At 44.8% G+C, this 15,108-nt stretch overlaps 1 protein-coding gene and 1 pseudogene across 1 annotated transcript in view; one reads left to right on the top strand and one right to left on the bottom strand.

Annotated features, from left to right (window-relative positions):
- ptprz1a (protein tyrosine phosphatase receptor type Z1a) overlaps positions 1–15,108 on the bottom strand; it is a 177,181-nt gene that overhangs the window by 134,613 nt on the left and 27,460 nt on the right.
- On the top strand, positions 276–379 carry LOC129706579 (U2 spliceosomal RNA; annotated as a pseudogene).

The following is a 15,108-nucleotide window of genomic DNA, read 5'->3' as shown; positions in this document are numbered from 1 at the left end:
TTTAGGTGCATTTGTGGAAATGAAAATGTCAGAAGGAATTTTCACACTGTAAACACTGTATATATTTATTACTTGGACAGGGGCCACAGAGTGGCACGGGTGGGGGACTGTTTGGTGAAATTTGACAAATGTAAAAAATTGTAATGGAAAATATTTGCATAGTCTCCGAAAATGTTGGATGAATTTTGTTTGTTTGAATGCTTCAGGAATTGTATATATTTATCAATTGAATAAAGTCTATTTTGAAATAAATTTTTTTTAAAAAGGTTTAGGTGCAAGCTTCTCGGCCTTTTGGCTAAAATCAAGTGTAGTATCTGTTCTTATCAGTGGTAAAAGACAACATCTGTTTTTATTAGAACAGTGAAAGAGGCTATCTGTTCTTGTTAGAACAGTCCTGGCGGTCCATTAAGGACAAGAGCTGCAGATTGCGGTGTGGAATCGTAGCAATGGCAGCAGTAATTGGAGCGAGAGGACAGGGTATCCGCAATACCCTGAGGATTAGTGTAAAGGACCTTCTCACGAGACCTGTTCGTGAAGAAGGTCTTGCTGGAGACCTGCAAGTTTGAGGCCAAAGACATCTACTGCCTCCAGGACTTCCCGGGTAACGGATACTTCGTGCATCCGACGGGATGGCAAAAGTTTATGAAAGATTTCCAGGAGAAGGGGAATGAAGCTCCGCTGTCATTGCTGAAAGTGCAGCCGCTCTTCACCCTCCCAAACCAGAAAGAAAGGACGATCACGGTGCACATGTTCAACCCACATGTGCCCGTAGTGGATGTCCTCACCTTCCTTGCTCGCTACGTCGAAGGAGCAGGGAACTGCGTGGACGTGAAGGACCTGCATGGGATTTGGACGAGCAAGTGGCAGGTCAAGGGAAAGCTGAGGGTGGACAAGGAAGGAGCTCTCCTCCACCTCCCTCGGTGTTCGCAATTGGAGGAAACCGAGGTTATTTGAGTTTACGTGGGGCAGCCCAGACTATGCAGGCGGAGTGTAGAGCCAAGGCACGTGGGCACCAAGTGTCACTACCTGTTGAGGTTCAACCTGTCCCCGGTGTTGCGAAGGATGGGCCTGGCGCAGATGCCACGCAATGTGCCAGTCAGCTGGACATTGCCGCCCCATCTGTCGTCTGTGGAAAGGTTCCTCCGGACCAACACCTTTGACCACAAGTCCATCGGGCAGTGGTCAGCATGGAATGTCCTGCAGGCACTGCAGGGAAAGGACTCGATGGATCCGATGGCGTGGTTCCCAGAGCAGACTGCCCAGCTTGTCTGGCAAAATGCTTCAAGTCAATTGATCAAAAAGCTTTCAACATCCAGACTTAAGCGGAGCGTTTCTTTTAGGCAGGAAAAAAAGATCAAAGAAGAAACAGGATCAGATCTAGTGGCTGAGCCAAAGATAGCCGGCAGTTCTTCAATGCAATCTTCCCAGAGAAAAATCATGCAAGCTGCTTCAAGTCAATTGATCAAAAAGATTTCAACACCCAGACATAAGCGGCGCTTTTCTTTTGGGCAGGAAAAAAAGATCAAAGAAGAAAGTGGGCCAGATCTAAACTCCTCAATGGAGGAGTTCCGTAAAAGGGGGCCGAGTTGTAGCAACTCAATTTCGAGAAGCGGCTGCCATGATGAAGAAAGGTTCATGACTGACGTTCTGGACCTGAATTAAAACCTGAATATTCCCCAGTTGAAGTCCCAGAATGTACAGCCATTTTCGAATCTTCTTTGGAAGAATGAGGAATTGGTCTCTTACGCCAACAGAGAGAATGCACTTCACCAAGAATTGGATGAACAAGGTTTGGGGATGGATGTCTTGGCATTAGGAATTTTGAAGTAGCCCATTCCCCTGCATTCATGAATATATGCAATATGCAAAATATCGCTCACCAGTTAATTTCACGATGCACAGAATAAAGAAATAATTAAATAAATAAAATTAAAAAAAGAGAAAAAGAGGTGTTGACTCAACTGCAGACTTGTTTGGCTCTGTTTTAGTACTCTGACTTTGACCAGAGGAATCTGTTTCTTTGTCTGTACTAACTGAACTTTGTGTTTCAATCACAGTTGGCTCTTCCAATTCACTTTCTGATAAAGACTCAGGGATTAGGACTTCATGTTCAGTTTTTGGTTCATCTTTGGCTGGAATCATTTGATCGACATGAACACTTTTGATCCTATCCCCAACTTCAACTAAGTATCTTTTTGTTCCACACACTTCCACTATTTTCCCAACATCCCATTTGTCTCTACTGGACTTGTTGGGAGGACTGAGAACTCGAACCTGCTCATCTGGCTTGAAGTACCTCTCCTTTTTGTGGGAGTTGAAGTGACGTTTTTGACTTAACTGTTTTTGTTCAACTCTCAAAGCCAAATTGGGTTGAACTAGACTTAGGCGTATTCTTAGCCTTCTCTTCATCAACAGTTCTGCACCTGTTGTTGTGTGTGGTGTGGTTCTGTACTTCAGCAAGAAACTAGCCAAACGATGTTTCATGCTGAGCTTTGAACTACCCTGCAAAACCTGTTTCTTGAGAGCGTCTTTGACAACTCTAACAGACCTTTCCGCCGTCCCGTTAGAGGCTGGATGGTATGGGGGAACAAGTGTGTGTTTTACACCATTCCGCTGCATGAACTCTTTGAACTATTCTGAACGAAACTGAGGCCCGTTGTCAGAAACAAGTTCTTCCGGTAAACCGGAAGCAAAAATTGATCTCAACTCATCTATGGTACGCTCAGTAGTAGTGCTTGACCCCATGTGTTTAACCTCAATCCATTTAGAATGACTATCTACCAGCACCAGAAAGTGATCATTACCCTTTTCGCAAAAATCTACATGAACTCTCTGAAAAGGTCTACTTGGCCATGACCAGGGTTGCAGTGGTGTCTTTGGTGGTTTACTCTGGCAATTTTGGCAGACGCTACATTTGCTCACCAGTGACTCAATGTCACTGTCAATACCAGGCCAATACACAAAACTTCTGGCAATTGACTTCATGCTTACTATGCCAGGATGTTCGGCATGAAGTTCGTTCATAATTTTGTTTCTCAAAGACTCTGGTACAACCACTCTGTAACTTATGTGTGTTGATAGTCAAGTACTGCTGACTTTCCTTGTCAACATTGAGTTGGGCGTAAGCGTGGGACAAATCCAGTTTAGTGAAGACTCTTGTGAGGTTGGTAACGGATATTGTTCGTCATCAACGGCTTGGTTGATTGTGACTTTGTAATCACCGCATAGTCGAACAGTTTTATGAGCAGAGCCAATTGTGGCCGAACAGGGTACGGCCACAATTGGCGTTGCCCAGTTACTCTGGTCTGTCTTCACGAGTACTCCATTACACTCTAACCTGTCGAGTTCTACCTCCACTTGTTGCTTTAGTGCATATGGTACAGGTCTTGGTCGACAATACACAGGCCTCACATCTTGCTTAAGTCGAATGTGTGCAGAGTACCCTGTTATTCCCGTGTCACTGTCAGCAAAAATGTTCGCATGTTTGCTTATGACGTTTTCAAGACGTGATTTGGACAAATTGACGCTGAAAATGTTCTTCCAGTCTAACTGTATTCTACTCAGCCAATCCTTTCCAAGGAGGGTTGGTTTATTTCTGTAGCTGGCCACTAGGATTGGCAGTGTTACTGACTGACCATTATGCTGAACTTTACAGTTCATTTGTCCACAAGTCTCCAAAACTTTGCCCAAGTAGGTTCTCAGCTTGACCTTGCTCTCAAACAATGGTATCTCTGGGAACTTTGTTTCGTACAGGTCTTTGCTCATGACCGACCAATCTGCTGCCGTGTCAATACACATATCGATTAACTGTTTATTAATCAATAGTTTAGTTCGAAAGTCCTTGCCTTGGCTGGTTGTAGGCTTAACGATGTTGGTTGCATAAATGGTGTACAACCCAAGTTCATTTCCATCTGGGTTCATCTCCAAGTTGTGATCTTCGGTGTTGTTGCTTGATTCCCACAGATTGTTGGTTTCCTGTTTTATGCTTGGTCCGACAGGCTGAGGCGATATGGCCTTTCTTCTGGCAGTTATAGAACTTGGCCGTTTTGAACTGACAAAGTTGGGATGAGTGATTACCGTTGCAACGATAACAACTGGCTGAACTTGGCTCCCCGCCATACTTTGGTTTTGGTTCAGCATCTCTTGGTTTGGCCATAGGCACTGCCTTGTGACTGTAAACGGCCACTGCAGTCCGTGGTGGACGAAACTCCCGAGCATTCTTTGATGCCATCTCTATTGTGGTAGCAATCTTGCATGCTTTCTCGAATGTGAGATCTGGAGCGTTCATCAGTTTGGACTGAATTCGTTCATCCACTAGACCACAAACAAATCTGTCTCGTAGTGCTCGTCCAAGAAATGTTCCAAAGTTACAATGCAAACTTAAGTTTTTCAAGGCAACAATGTAATCATTGATTGACTCATTCTGCCTCTGGTGTCTGGTGCCAAATTTATAGCTTTCTGCAATTTCCAGAGGCTTTGGGTTGAAGTGCTCCTCCAACCTATTTATAATGTCATTGAATGGCACATCTTTTGCCTTTAAGGGTGCAAGGAGATTCACGGGTGTGCAGTACACTTCAGGACCGATCTCCGTGAGCAGAATCACATTCATGCGTTCACAAACAGCCTAATTAGTTTCAGCCACTATCTCTCCTTCACCACTAATCTCTAATATATTGTTTGCCGTGAAAAACATGTTTGCTCTCTCCATGTAGGAGCTGAATGGCTCTCTACTCTTGTCGAAGGTTCCAAGGTTCCCAATGTAGCCTGTGGATGCTGCCATCGTGTCGTTCTCTTTTCTTTTTTTTAATTAAATAACAGGTCCGTTTAAAACCCCAAATTCCTGTCTGTTCTGGTGTAACTGTTCACCTAAAACTTCGCTGTGCAAAGACATTAATCCTGAGGAATTCGACAAAGAAAACTCAGTCAATAATCTTGTACACTCCCAAGGACGCCATCTTGCCACGTAGACTCAACATAGAGATAGCCTGATGACTCTTGCCAATTTATCCAGCTGCTGTTTTACTACAGCCCCCTGCCTAGAAGGATCTGCAGGCCTCTCGTGTCCAGCTCGCAAACAACTGCAACACAACTCCGTATTGACTGTTTGAACTGTTAAACAATCCTGCGTGTTGTAAAACAGTCCTGCACTGTATTTAAAGGATGAGTTCACAAACTCTATCCCATCCTCGTCGCCAATTTTGTTATATTCCGGACAGTGAATAAACAATAATTTACACGCAGATTGCCTGGATCACAAGAGAGATTTATTACCCAACATTCCCTACTTATATACAAGACCAACTCATTAGCATATAATGAATATGCATGAATACATTACAATTATTACAGGAGAAGGCAGGGGGCAGGCAAATCTAGTTTAGTTTAGTGTATTTCCATGTTTACTGAGGTACAGCAAAACGCATTTTTGTTGCGTGCTATCCAGTCAGCGGAAAGGCTATATACCATTACAATCAAGCAGTTCACGGTGTATGGATAAAGGATATAGGGAAAGATGTTTAGCATGGTTAGGGTAAGGAAGGTTGATGTTGGAGTAGGGGTTTAAAAGAGTGGAGCGACTGTAATGAACGATTGCAGACCCACTTCTGGGACCAGTGCGCAGAGAGTCTCCCGGCTTGGGCGCCATCTTGGAGCTCCGGAGACCCTGGGAGAGGGAGGACGAGGAGAATGAAATGGGGTCATTGGTTAATTCAGAGGCAAAATACACACATGACGAGGCGGAGGGAAGAATGGGGGCTCATGAGGCAACGAGGGAAAAATGACAGCAGATGGAAAAGAACATTAAGCTACTTTGCAAGTTGCAAGACCAGTTAGGGAGCAGAATGGGATTCGTTTGGTGAAGGCAGTAGACTAGTTAGAGTGCATTATTTGGTGTTTGCCAAGGAAGAGAATGGTGCCAATGCTGTGATGGAGAGATACTTATGAAGCACACCGAGTGAGCTAAAACTATCTGAAAAGAAAGGTAACGCACGCCGCAGCCAAGGCATTATTCCAGATGGTATAAAAATGGTGCTGGTTTACACCAAAGATAGACACAAAATGCTGGAGTAACTTATTACAGCAAATTATTCCAGATGGGATGCATTTCAAGTTGTTAAGGGTGAAAATTCCCCCACATGGTTTCTAACACGGGAAGGATTCCAGAAAACGAAAAGATCGCAAACATTGTGCCTTCGCTGAAAAACGATAAACCTGTTAAGTGTGGGCTTGCCAAATGATTATCTGAGGCGCTTTATCCCAATGATCATTGAGAAACAGAATGAAGGAAGGGACGTGTGTAGGAAGGAACTGCAGATGCTGGTTTACACTGAAGTCTCGACCCAAAACATCACTCTATTCCTTCTCCCCAGAGATGCTGCCCGTCCTGCTGAGACGCCCCAGCGTTTTGTGTCTTTCTTCAGAATTAAGAGACATTTGGGCAAAAGATGATTTACAAAGGTGCGCTAACACGTTGTGTGTAAAGCGGTTGAGCCATTTTGTTGAGCCACCTTGATTCATTTTGTTGGTCAAGTAATACGAGGAGTAAAACATGGAGAGAAATAGGAAAAGGGCTGAGAACAGGGATTAATCGGGAGAGGAGGAATTCATTGGGAGAGGAGGCTCAGCGCAAATTGGAGGAACAGCACCAGGAAGAACCAGGGAAGAGATAAGACTTTTTGCCGTCCATCACAGTGAGGAGGTGCCTGGAGATTCACTGCGATGGATGTTTGTGTTAAATTGTGTTAATTGTGTGTTTTGTTGCTTTTTGGTGCTATGACTGCATGGTACGAAATTTCCTTCAAACTTTTTGTTTGATTGGCAATAAAGGAAATTCCATTCAATTCATATTTCGCTTGGTTAGTTTACACCCCTGCGGTTTGAACATTGACTTCTCCAATTTAAGATAGTCCTTGCTTTCTCCATCCTTCCCCTCCCCCTTCCCAGCTCTCCCACAAGCCTACTGTCTCCGCCTCTTCCTTTATTATTCCTGGCGCCCCCCCCCCCCCCCCGACCAGTCTGAAGAAGGGTACCAACCTGAAACTCCGCCTATCCCTTCTCTCCATAGATGCTGCCTCGCCCACTGAGTTCCTCCATCATTTTTGTCTACCAGGGATTAATTGGGTATCTCTTCCACAGGGCTAGCACAGATTGATGGACCCAACAACATCCTTCTGAACAACACAACCCCATAAATTAGATTTAGGTTGCATTTCCTGAATGTATTGATTAGTATATGCCACATATAATTATAACATACTGTACGTTATTTTAAATGGTCAGAAAGTAAAACCTATAAGTAGTAATACTTCAATATGGATGTGTCATTAGCTTTTGGAAAATAAAACAATTTAGTTGAGAGATATCAGTATTTTTATCTGATTTGGGTATTTATGGAAGCTATTATTTTAATCCAACATTGCTGCAAATAACCTGTTGTTATTTTGTAATTACAAACTATTTTTTGGATCTACTGGATTGTAGTGTTTGAGATGGGGTTTTTCTTGAAGACACTAAGAGAAAGAAAATATGGCTGGACTATTTATTTGCACTAAAATGCTGTTGCTTAAATATTTTGTGTCCATTTGATACAAAGTTGGCCTGGATAGAGTGGATGTATAGAGGAATGTTTCCGCAGGTGGGAGAGTCTAGAACCAGAGACCATAGCCTCAGAATAAAAGGATGTACCTTTATAAAGGAGATGAGGAGGAATTTCTTTAGTCAGAGGGTGGTGAATATGTGGAATTCTTTGCTGCGGACGCCAAGTCAATAGATATTTTTAAGTTGGAGATTGATATGTTCTTGATTAGTATGGGTGTCAGGGGTTATGGGGAGAAAGCATGAGAATGAGATTAAGAGGGAAAGATAGATCAGCCATGATTGAATGGTGGAGTAGACTTAATGTGTTGAATGGCCTAATTCTGCTCCTATAACTTATGAAAGTTAAATTACATAAATTTCAGAAAGGGAGGATTCCAATTCATTGCTCAAGAGAAGTCAAGTGTCTTAAGTTGCCTGATTCAAGGTTCACACATGCAACGTTGCTTCAGTGGATCTTTATTATCACATGTACAGATGTACAGTGAAAGTCTATTTTTGCATACAGTTCGGCAAAGTATCACCGTACCCAAGCACAATCCCCAATTAGCTCAAAGTGTGTAAAAATAGTCCACTGAAGCAGCTTGCAAGAGTCGCCAATTTCTGGCACCATTTTCAAAGTCTTCTGGATTGTTGATGATGATCGCAGTGAAAGTCAACAGATCTTAAAGGACCCTTCCCCGACAGCCACAGACCACTGCTTGAAAGACTACCACGGTGAAGGAAAATCGCCCTTTCCCTTCTCTCCAGAGATGCGACCTGTCCCGCTGAGTTACTCCGGCATTTTGTGTCTATCTTCGGTTTAAACCAGCATCTGCAGTTCCTTCCTACACAAAGGAGAGAGGGAGCCAGTGGCCTCATTCCAATGCAAGTATCCACCTGATCGATCCCACTCTGCTAAAGGTCCCATTCAACTGCATGAAACCACTCCAGGTGTCACCATTTTAACATGCAACAATTCTATTGATTCATCAAAAATATGTTTCATACGAACACAACACAGACGGTGGAACAAACTGCCAGAGGAGGTAGATGAGGCAGGCACTAGAGCAGTATTAAAGGACACTTGGACAGGTACATGGATGGGAAAGGTTAGAAGGATATGTGTTTAGAAGACGGGAGGGCAGTTGGGGATAACACAGATGGGACATCTTGGCTGGCATGGACAAGTTGGGCCGAAGGGCCTGTTTCCATGCTGTGTGACTCCATGACTTTAAGGGTGCAGAGAAGTAAAAGAAAAATGCACAACCACCCTCAGTTGTTAATTCAAACTAGCAACAGATTTCAAATGAATGGTTCCCCAGACATGAAGGGTATCTTGGCTCTTCACCTCAGCGAGATTAGCAATGCATTCCCCAGAGGACCGACTCCTCTGGTGAGATCAGGAGAAAAGCAAGAGGTCATTTGGTCCCCTCATCCCTGAATACAATACAAGCCCATCATTTACAGCAACCCTTCCCCCAGTCGGATCCAGGCTGTATACATTTAATCAAGTTACAAGCACACCACCTGGCCATCCTCCCCATCACTTTCCTCTACTCTACTGAACCTACAACTGAACGAACAAAGATCAAGGAACGGGGTAAATAAGGTCAACTTCATCTTCTCTTAACATACAAAGCCACTTTGGTGCATTTACACCAGAGGCACTCGCAACACTGAAAATTGAAATGTAAATTCAACCCACACAGCAGCAAATTATGGACTACAAACCATCTGCCCACCATCAATCTTTGTCAATCTGGATGAAATAATATTCTCCGCAATGCTTATATAACCGAGGCTTAAAATATTCAACATTACAATATTACCTAGCATCACCACCTCAATCGTAAAAATACAGATGCATCCAACATACATCAAACGAAATTCACCGGCTAAATTATTCATTGAGATGCGGGCCAGAATGAAACTACAAAGTATATATTTTTGCTTCCATCAAGATTGATTGTTTTACATTTAAAGTACATCTTTAACGATGATACAATGGAGACATTGTCAAAAGTAAATTAAAACCTTCACGTGCCCCCATACAGGACGGCATGGTGGCACAGGGCTGCCGTACAGCACCAGAGCAGCTGCCTTACAGCGCCAGTGTTGCTGCCTTACAGCGCCAGAGACCCGGGTTCAATCCTGACCACGGGTGCTGTCTGTATGGAGTTGTACGTTCTCCCCGTGACCTGCGCGGATTTTCCCCCCCGAGATTTTCGGTTTCCTCCCACACACCAAAGACACACAGGTTTGTATGCTAATTGGCTTGGTATAAATGTAAATTGCCCCTAGTGTGTGTAGGATTGTGCTAGTGTGCGGAGATCGCTGGTCGGCGCGGGCTCGGTGGACCGAAGGGCGTGTTTCTGCGCTGTACCTCTAAACTAAAGTGAGACTAATTTCAAAGGGGAAGGGTTTCGGCCCGAAACGTTGCCTATTCTGAAGAAGGGTTTCAGCCCGAACGTTGCCTATTCCTTCGCTCCATAGATGCTGCTGCACCCGCTGAGTTTCTCCAGCAATTTTGTCTACCTTCTAATTTCAAATGAAATTGAAACAGGCTCTTTGGCCCGTCAGGTCCATGCTGACCAACCCCTTCACATGAGCTCTATGTTATCCCACTTTTGTGTCCACTCCCTACACACTGAGGGCATTTTCCAGAAGCCAATTGACCAACAAACAAACATACTCAGACAGCAAAGGGACAGTTCAGATTAAAATAAGACCAGGTGACATTTAGATTTTAGAACCGCAGCAATGGAAAGTTGTTCGAGGAATTAATTTAAGCCACAGAAAAGAAAAATCACAAAGTCATAGATAGAGTTATGCAAGTTCAGCCCAACTTGCCCACACCGGCCAACATGTCCCACCTACAATGGTCCCACCTGCCTGCGTTTGCCCATATCCTGCTAAACCTGTCCTATCCACCGACAAGTCTAAATGTTTCTTAAATGTTGTGATACTCCTGCCTCATCTGCATCCTCCAGCAGCTCGTTCAATACACCCACCACCACCCTTTGTGTCAAGAGACAAGCGCAGTGAGGATCCATGTCAGTTCCCAGGATGACATCAAGCATTCTCTGATTTTCTTTCAGATTTCCAGCAGCTGCGACGTTTTGCTTGCCCCCGGTCTGTAGCTCACAGATGCAGCTTTTGTTCCTGGGCTCCTTTGTTTCCCCTTGATCACTTATTGGCCTTTCGACTGGGTGGACCTTCTGAAATCCATCACCACCACCCATTCACGCTCTCTCGGTTTCCACCTCATTGCATTCTGTTTCCTCCACCTGTTCCTCTATTCTGCATTGGAGAACATTGCACTTGTGGTCATCAGTCGGAAACATCGACAATGATTCTCCCTCCACTGACCGTCACCTGCTCCGTCTGAATAGCAGCTACAGTCTTACAATGCAAGTGTCGAAAGTCAAGAGTGCTTCCTTGTCATATGGACCAGCAAGAATGAAATTCTTACTTTCTGCAGCTTAACATCTTTTTAAATACAATAACACACAGACAATTATATAGCAGTCAATAACATGAATAAGTGTAATACTAGGTAGCCGTAATAGTGCAAAACCAAAGTTTGTAGGCAGTGCGTCAAAAACAAAGGGCATCGAAGATCATGCTGGATATAAAAAATGCCCCTGTCCCACTTAGGAAACCTGAACGCAGGTTTTTGTCAGTCTCCCTACCTGCTTCCACTACCTGCAACCTCCGGCAACCACCTGCAACCTCTGGGAACCGCATGAAAACCTTGGGTGGGGCGCAAAGTCTCCAGAGGTTTCCGTTCAGGTTTCTTAAGTGGAACAGGGGTAATTCAACAGGTCAAGCAGCATTGCTGGAGAAAATGGATAGGTGACGTTTTAAGTGTATAGTCAAAACAAAGCAAGAATACCGGCCTCACAGTACAAAATTTAAAAATGCATTCAGGGCATTTCACAAATACTGACACACAATAACAATAGATATGAAAATGGTTCATGTTTCAATGTAAGGTTATATTATATAAATATAATAGGCTGAGGAGGCCAAGTCAATGGATATTTTGAAGATGGAGATTGATATATTCTTTAAGAGGAACTGCAGATGCTGGAAAATCGAAGGTAGACAAAAGTGCTGGAGAAACTCAGTGGGTGCAGCAGCATCTATGGAGCGAAGGAAATAGGCAACGTTTCGGGCCGAAAACCCTTGGGTTTCGGCCCGAAACGTTGCCTGTTTCCTTCGCTCCATAGATGCTGCTGCACCCGCTGATTGATAGATTCTTGATGAGTACGGCTGTCAGGGGTTATGCGGAGAAGGAAGGAGACTGGGGTTGAGAAGGAAAGCTAGATCAGCTATGTTTGAATGGCGGAGTAGACTTGATGGGCCGAATGGCCTAATTCTACTCTACAACATGTGAATTTATGAATAACCTGTTATTCATTTTGGGAAGCACTGGATTCGAAAGAAATATGTTGAATGAAGCGAATCTTCATTGAAGTTCTATCTAGAAGTTCTACCTAGAACAGGTTGACAGGTAACCGTGGGGCTGCACAGTGGCGCAGCGGTAGAGTTGCTGCCTTACAGCGCTTACTGCGCCAAAGACCCGGGTTTGGTCCCGACTACAGGTGCTGTCTGTGTGGAGTTTGTACGTTTATCCCGTGACCACGTGGGTTTTCTTCAGATGCTCCAGTTTCCTCCCACACTCCAAAGACACAAAGGCTTGTAGTTGAATTGGCTTTGGTACCAATGTAAACCGTCCCTCGTCTTGTCCCTGGGATAGTATTAGAGTGCGGAGATCGCTGGTCGGCGCGGACTCAGTGGGCTGAAGGGTCTGTTGCGCCGACCAGCGATCAGTAATCCTTGTGTGGTGTTTGCACGTTCTCCCTGTGACCTCACGGGTTTTCTCCGGGTGCTTCGGTCTCCTCCCACATCCCAAAGACGTTCGGGTTTGTAGATTAATTGGCCTGTGTAAATTTCCCCATGTGTTGGACAGAGCTAGTGAACAGGGTGATCGCTGGTTGGCGTGCACGGTGAACCAAAGGGACCCGTTTCAGATTCAATTTTAATTAATTGTCATTGTCAGTGTACAGTACAGAGACAATGAAAATTCCAGGCTGTATCTCGAAAAAAACTAAAAACTTCTCCTTAGCTTCATAATACCAATCAGATTTCTATTATACCGGTACAGCCTCACAAACATTGAGTAGGAATAAACTGCAGATTCTGGTTTACACCAAAGATAGACAAAAAAATGCTGGAGTCACTCAGCGGGTCAGGCAGCATCTCTGGAATAAAAGGAATAGGTGAGGTTTCGGGCCTATGGAAGGGTCTCGACCCGAAACGTCACCTATTCTTTTTCTCCAGAGATGCTGCCAGTCCCGCTGAGTTACTCCAGCATTTTGTGTCACAATCATTGTGGTTATTTATTGCATCAAAATGAATATTACTGCGATGAACATTAAATGATCGCAAAGGCTAATTAAAAGAGGAGATTATTTGATGCTTCACCGTGGCCTTTAGCAGGCTAATGAGGGTTTTATACAATCCGAGGAGCTCAGGACATGATTAGGCTCAAAATAACAAATTGCAACCATACAAGGCTGGAATTCAGAGAGGCAATTCCCCAATTCATTGACATGCAAAACACATCCCAAGTGCCTGCAGAGGGAAATGGGCTTTATCAAGTCCCAAGCTCAAGGGACATCCTCCGTTCATTTCCTACATTGCCATGGACACGGAGTCTGATCCCGGTTCCACGGAGCTCTTTGCCAATTCATTAGTCAAGTGCCGCTGATTGGGAGGAAACAGGAGAGGGGGGGGGGGGGGGGGGGGGGGGGGGGGTAGCAGGGCAGGGTGAGGAGGTAAGTGAGGAGATGAGGGACGGAAGGGAACTGATGAGGTCGGAAATGTGGTGAGAGGAGGGTATGGTGGGCAGACGTGGAGGCGGGGGCCAAAGATAGGGGTGGTAGGGGCGGGGGCAGGAAGTGGAGGGGCTGGGGTCAGAGAGATGGCAAAGGTGGAGGCCGGAAGTGTGGATGGGGCAGGAAGTGGGTGCGGGGAAGTGGCAGAGAGACAGGAAGTCAATGGTGATGGGACAGGAAGTGGTGGAGGGACAGGAAGGTGTGTATGGGGTGGGGGGGTTCAGGTGGAAAATGACTACATGGATAGGACAAGTTTAGAGGGATATGGGCCAAACGCAGGCAGGTGGGACCTGAGCAGATGGAACACGTTGGTCGGTATGGGCAAGTTTTTCACTAGCCCAATGGGCAATTTGGGCCGAAGGGCCTGTTTCCAGGTTGTAAGACTCTATGACTTTATGAGTACATTCATTTGTAAGATCTGAAGCCATAATGGATGACAACATGAAACATTATCGACTTTATGGGGAATAAATAATAGTACTGCAATTTGTTATTCAAACTCATATTTTATTGCCTGAAGCAAAGCAATGATAATTCTTTCTAAGCTCTCATTTGTCTAACTTATGAATGACATTTCAAACGATTTCCGTTAGTAAATAAAATGGAGCACAGTTCGGTTTCCAAGGTCAGTATTCTGTTTATTTTGACACTGATTATTTAACTTTCGAAAGAAATGAAACACGCTCCCCAATCATTTGTTGCATCATTTGTGGTGGGTTTCCATGGTTTTCATTTTGTCATGACAGCAACTAGTTTTAGCAACACTGAGGTCTTACTAAACCTCTGAACGATAGGTGGAGGTGGCAGAGTGGGGCAGCAAATGAGTAGGGGTGTTCAAAGAATTTCTTTATATCTTAAACAGACTAAATAGCATGACTATTTCCATGGAGGAGGCCAAGGTTTAGTTTTAGTTAGAGATACAGCACGGAAGGATGAGAGGGCATCTCATTGAAACATATAAGATTGTTAAGGGTTTGGACACGCTAGAGGCAGAAAACATGTTCCCGATGTTGGGGGGAGACCAGAACCAGGGGCCACAGTTTAAGAATAAGGAGTAAGCCACTTAGAATGGAGACGAGGAAACACTTTTTCTCACAGAGAGTGGTGAATCTGTGGAACTCTCTGCCTCAGAGGGCGGTGGAGGCAGGTTCTCTGGATGCTTTCAAGAGAGAGCTAGATAGGGCTCTTAAAAATAGCGGAGTCGGGGGATATGGGGAGAAGGTAGGAACGGGGTACTGATTGGGGATGATCAGCCATGATCACAATGAATGGCAGTGCTGGCTCGAAGGGCCGAATGGCCTACTCCTGCACCTATTGTCTATTGTATGATGAAACAGGCCCTTCGGCCCACTGAGTCTGTGCCGACCAGCGACCCCGCACACATTTACACTATCCTACACACACACTAGAGACAATTCACAGTTTTACCGAAATCAAAGTGTGGGAGGAAACCAGAGCTCCCGGAGAAAACCCACGCAGGTCACGGGGTGAAACGAACAGACTCCGTACAGACAAGCATCCCGAGTCACCATCGTACCCAGGTCGCTGGCGCTGGAAGGCAGCAACTCTACCGCTGCGCCACCATGACGCCCAAGGATTGAAGAAAATTCAGCGGAGGCTTGTGAAACGA

The sequence above is a fragment of the Leucoraja erinacea genome, chromosome 19 (assembly GCF_028641065.1).
Source record: "Leucoraja erinacea ecotype New England chromosome 19, Leri_hhj_1, whole genome shotgun sequence".
Taxonomy (NCBI): Eukaryota; Metazoa; Chordata; class Chondrichthyes; order Rajiformes; family Rajidae; genus Leucoraja; species Leucoraja erinaceus.
The sequence above is the reverse complement of the archived record's forward strand: the minus strand, read 5'-3'. Positions and strand labels throughout refer to the sequence as shown.